The sequence below is a fragment of the Macrobrachium rosenbergii genome, chromosome 4 (genome assembly GCF_040412425.1).
Source record: "Macrobrachium rosenbergii isolate ZJJX-2024 chromosome 4, ASM4041242v1, whole genome shotgun sequence".
Lineage (NCBI taxonomy): Eukaryota > Metazoa > Arthropoda > Malacostraca > Decapoda > Palaemonidae > Macrobrachium > Macrobrachium rosenbergii.
In genome coordinates this window covers 12,238,642-12,245,000 of record NC_089744.1, presented here as the reverse complement: position 1 = coordinate 12,245,000, position 6,359 = coordinate 12,238,642, and positions in this window count along the sequence as shown.

The window sequence follows — 6,359 nt, the reverse complement described above, 5'->3', positions numbered from 1 at the left end:
TTGTTTCCTTTAGGCAAAAAATGTTCCGAAAATTAGAACAGACCTCTGATGAACATGCAAGGGAGTATATATATATTATATATATATATATATATATATATATATATATATATATATATATATATATATATATATACATATATATATATATATATATACATATATATATATATATATAAATATATATATACATACACACACGTAATGTATATATATATATATATATATATATAAATACACACATATATATATATATATATATATATATATATATATATATATATATATATATATATATATATATATATATATATATATATATATATATATATATATATATATATATATATATATATATACATACAAAATGACTTATACAAGTTGATACTTCAGACAACCAAGAAGAGTCGTTGTACGTTTTGCTAACTTTGCTAAACAAAAAGACAAATAAATATTCTTGATAAGTTTTAAAAAAAACACTAAAGTTAAACAGACACATATTGTTCCATGCTAACATTCTGCATCATTTTCTTCATTCTTCAACAGGTCCAGCTGGTATAAAAGTAAATCATGAAAGTTATAAAAAGTTAAGTACAGCTTAGTTTAACCAGACCACTGAGCTGATTAACAGCTCTCCTAGGGCTGGCCCGAAGGATTAGACTTATTTTACGTGGCTAAGAACCAATTGGTTACTTAGCAACGGGACCTACAGCTTATTGTGGAATCCGAACCACATTATAGCGAGAAATGAATTTCTATCACCAGAAATAAATTCCTCTAACTCTTCATCAGTCGACCGGGGGAATTGAACTCCGGCTCATCGAGTGACAGTCCGAAGCTCTACCGACTGACCCAACGAAGGGCTCATGAAAGTCATGCTTGCCCAAAAATTTAAAGAATTTTTTTCAAAAATATTAAGTCATAAATTGACTGTTATTTCCAACGAGTGGAACGTAATTTGCAATTCGTATATTCCCAGTATGGAGCTTCGTGTTACCCAAATAGCTTTAAAAAGTCCTACTGTAAAAGCTGAACGAAAACAAGAATAAGCAATCTAAGAATTTAGGGTTTCAAAGCATTCTCATTTTTTTTTATCTTAATATCGTTTAATGTTATACTCATCTATTAACCTCATGAGTAAGAGGTTAGATTTATAGAAATTAAAATTTGTTTATTGTTTTTCTGAGAGAAGACTCGTGTGTGTGGGGGTGGGGGGAGCAGACAAACAATAGGTAAATGATACTATTACAACATGAAAAGTGCATATTGATATTGTATCTCAAATCTGTAAGTTTGTAAGTTAAATCAAGAAATCAAGCAATGAGACTACTGATGATTATTTAAGAAAAGTGGTATCTATACTAACCTTATACTCTGACACTACCCGTTCTAAATGCTGGTGAGAGGTATATGGTCACATGTCATACACGTAATGGGGTGCGTACACGTTGCACTAAATGTTTGTGCATTCTGTATGTGTGTACCTGTGAATTGATGAATGTACTTTATGATGCAAGTGTACAAAATTTACTTTGCTGAAAAATTCAAACTAAAATATTTAAACTCAGTTCTTCCAGAAAATGGGCTTTCCAAAGATTTACATAAGCACTAAGGTAATCATAAGTGAAGCATGTAAAAACTTTATCATCAAAGCGATAGGGAGAATCACAATCCCCAATCTGTTATTTAGGCAAAAGGGAGGAACCATGACACTGAATATGGAAAAGGTGCAGTTGGCTCAAGGTTAAACTCACACAAGCTCCAGTTTCAATCACCCGAGTTGTCAATGGGGTAATTGAGCAGACTAGTTGCAAAACTGATAAACCAAGGGTTCACTAAGAAGAGACCCACTTAATGAGGGATGAAGTGGGCAAGAGAGGGTAATCTACAAGGTCTTAAATAGAAGACTCATGTTCAAGAGGTCCACTGAGCTGAAGGACAATTTTCAAATGGTAGATGAAGAGAAAGCATAAATTTAAATGGCCAAATAAGAAGAGTTTCAGAAAATTTCAAAAATCAGATGGAAGTCCTCAAGAGTAGGTAGTTAATGGTGAGAGCAAACTGAAGGTGAAAGAAAAATAAGTTCAACAAGAACTTTTATTCCCAGGAATATATAGGAAGGATATTCTGATGAAGGAATGAAAGCTAAGAGGAAGGGTGACCAAATGAAGGGAAGGGTAAGAGGAGCAAGATAGAGGAAGAGGACGACAATCAAATCTTATATTCGAATGAAAGAGAAGTTCCTAGACCTAATCAGTCCTGACTGGGTTCTCTGAAAGCTCAGAAGCAGTAGCAGGAGAGAGAGAGAGAGAGAGAGAGAGAGAGAGAGAGAGAGAGAGAGAGAGAGAGAGAGAGAGGCAGATAAAATGAACAAAAATATGAATAATGTTCTAGATGGATCAATATTCTATAAACACCTCAGTCTGGCTTCCTGAGAACTTAAGCCAATCCATTAGACATTAAGTATCTCTTTGTTATCTCAGGCAAGATTAATCTAGGCTTTGTAAAAAGTTGTGGGAAGTTTTAGTTTAAAACAATCCTGATACATCTGATTTTACATTTGCTAGTCTTAATGATTTTCATTGGTCTGCAACTTTCTCTGAAATGCCATCACAGTAGGCTTAGGTACCTAATGGATTTTCATAGATTTTATTTTCAAATCGTCTTTCACATCTAAGTTTTTAACCATTTGCTGACATAAATTTAGAAAAAAAGATATAATTTTATCTCTTATATATTGTATACCTCTTCATTTGCATCTCTCCCTTTTAGCCGCTCGGAAGCTAACATCCTTTTAATCCTACTTGCATATGTTTGGGGAATAATATCCTTTTCTTACTTTGAGAGATACAAGGCTATTCTCTGTTATATGCTTTTTCCTTATCACTCAACAATTCATAATTAATATGAAATTCGGAATTCAAAAAGAAGAATAAAAAGAATATGACACATCTCTTCAGCGGTTTTCATTCCTCCATTCTTAGATTTCTTATCTGTCAGTCTTACTGCCTATATAAACTACCTGTCCAGTTAACCACCTGTCCAATTCACTGACTGCCTGAATATGTGCTCCATAAAAGCTTCTTGCTAATAATGAAAAGAGAAATTTTCTTGAAACTAATTTTGTTAGGAAAGTTTACAGAATACGAGAATGCTAATGCCTGTTACAAAAGATGTTGTTAATCTACCGATGGCAAAAGCTGTTATGAACTCCCAACATCCTTCTCATAAGTGCCTCGCTTAATTGACTGGAGCATCTGCTTGCCGTCTATGGCAACGCTTCATCTGAAATGCCATGTTTAATTGCTTTACGCCGAGTAGTGAACATAATGCTTCTAAATTCTTATATCCGACAGGTTGTCCCTTCACGGGTTTGTGTTTAAGTAAATTAGAGCACATCCTTTTTTGATTGCTCGTGTGCTCGCGCGCGTCTTTACATTTTACTTAATCAGTCTGTTATTCCATTTTCTAATTCATCATAGTGCAGTTAATAATTTATTTTCTCCGTCAACATCAGTCTGAATACGGTAAAAAAAAATAATGAAAATGGCAGATAAAATTCTGGAACAACGGAGGTGTGGAAAAGGGATATATTTTTACACTGAAATATGCAACGGGGTTAAAGGATGAACAGTCCATGCTCAGAAGAATTATTTTCTGCAAAAAAGGGAAGGAGAGACGGAAAAGCAACCGGCTTTTGTGGCTCTCCTGCGTTTGAGACTGATAGGTTCTTAAACATTTGCAATAATAATAATGATAAAAAGGATTTCCTACACCTTCAGATTAAAAAGGCAAGTACTGCCATAGGCTATATTTAAGTGATGGATACCACGGTGAAGCGAGAAATGTCATAGGACCAAAGTGAAAAAACCAACTTTACTCAAAATGAAAATACTGAATAACAATAAATCGTTCTATATTCTTGTAAAAGCTCTACATTTATTCTCCTAGTAACGTTCTATTTCATCTGAGCTTTAGGTTACTTTTTCATGCCATTATATTTTTTCATATATCTTTCTCAGTTCGGATTAGTTTACCTGCTTTTTTTTCATGTAGCCTATGCATAAAGCTATTTTAACACTTTCTAACGCTCTTATTTTTTGTAACATTTTTCCATTGCATTTCTTTACATTTTACTTATTTATTTTTCTTTTGAATAAATCTGTGTGAAAAATATTTATTTTAAGAATATTCTCCCTTCAAAAATCCTTTAGTTCATTTTTTCTACCAAAGGTTCTTTATTTTTGATATGCGACTGGCTTTCAAAAAAAAAAAAAAAGCGAGGTTTCTGAAAGTGAGTGGAAACTTTCAAAAAAAGTCAATTACTTTCTTCTTCCTTTCATAACAATCACTGCGTGAGCTGTGTGCCAAGGACAAAGGGGGCTGGAGAGACCAGAAGTGCTCCTCGAATGAAAAGCAACAACAATAATTTTGTATATTTGCTCTCCGAATGAGAGCAAGAAGAATGGCCGGGGAACCCGCTCCTTCAATGGACGAGACAACAGTAATTCAGTGTTTTCATTTGAATAGGATCAAAATGATCGGTTTGGTAATTTGCTGTTTTATTGAGAACTATAGCTCGCGTTCGTATTTGATTGAGAACTGCAATAACTGGGGGAAGGCAAGATCTGTAGAATATTTTGGAATTCACCTAATAACTGAAGTAATTCTGAAAACTCACTACTTTTATTAATATTCCCAAATCTGTGTAATTTGACAATTGTTCATCGGTAGATGGTGGTGGAATGACTCGGGTGGCATTTCGGAACTTTAGTTCATCTCTTATGTTACTGCTGTTTCAAATTGCGAGGCTTTGACTTCAAAATTGCCGAAAATACTCAAAGAAATCCCAGAGTAAAAAGAGGATAAAGAACTTTATCACTGTTGAGTTCCTACTATCTTTATTGAGATGGTGTTTTCTCCATAAAGATATTTAAGAGAAAACAGCGTCCGAAATTATTTACTGCCTGAATATGTGCTCCATAAAAGCTTCTGGCTAATAATGAAAAGAGAAATTTTCTTGAAACTAATTTTGTTAGGAAAGTTTACAGAATACGAGAATGCTAATGCCTGTTACAAAAGAAGTTGTTAATCTACCGATGGCAAAAGCTGTTATGAACTCCCAACATCCTTCTCTGCTGTGCCTCGCTTAACTGAATGGAGCATCTGCTTGCCGTCTATGGCAACGCTTCATCTGAAATGCCATGTTTAATTGCTTTACGCCGAGTAGTGAACATAATGCTTCTAAATTCATATCCGACAGGTTGTCCTTCACGGGTTTGTGTTTAAGTAAATTAGAGCACATCCTTTTTGATTGCTCGTGTGCTCGCGCGTCTTTTACATTTTACTTAATCAATCTGTTATTCCATTTTCTAATTCATCATAGTGCATCACTTGCTTTTTTCTTATTTCTGGAAAAATTGTATTTTTCAAGATTCGACGAGTGGCTACAATTACGACCCAGATAATAATTTATTTTCTCCGTCAACATCAGTCTGAATACAATAAAAAAATTAAAATGGCAGACAAAATTCTGGAACAACGGAGGTGTGGAAAAGGATATATTTTTACACTGAAATATGCAACGGGGTTAAAGGATGAACAGTCCATGCTCAGAAGAATTATTTTCTGCAAAAAGGAAGGAGAGACGGAAAAGCAACCGGCTTTTGTGGCTCTCCTGCGTTTGAGACTGATAGGTTCTTAAACATTTGCAATAATAATAATGATAAAAGGATTTCCCTACACCTTCAGATTAAATAACTGCCATAGGCTATATTTAAGTGATGGATACCACGGTGAAGCGAGAAATGTCATAGGACCAAAGTGAAAAACCAACTTTACTCAAAATGAAAATACTGAATAACAATAAATCGTTCTATATTCTTGTAAACGCTCTACATTTATTCTCCTAGTAACGTTCTATTTCATATGAGCTTTAAGTTACTTTTTCATGCCATTATATTTTTTCATATATCTTTCTCAGTTCGGATTAGTTTACCTGCTTTTTTTTCATGTAGCCTATGCATAAAGCTATTTTAACACTTTCTAACGCTCTTATTTTGTGTAACATTTTTCCATTGCATTTCTTTACATTTTACTTATTTATTTTTCTTTTGAATAAATCTGTGTGGAATATATTTATTTTAAGAATATTCTCTCTTCAAAAATCCTTTAGTTCATTTTTTCTACCAAAGATTCTTTCTTTTTGATATGCGACTGGCTTTCAAAAAAAAAAAAAAAAAAAAAGCGAGGTTTCTGAAGTGAGTGGAAACTTTCAAAAAAAGTCAATTACTTTCTTCTTCCTTTCATAACAATCACTGCGTGAGAGCTGTGTGCCAAGGACAAAGGGGCCGGGAGAG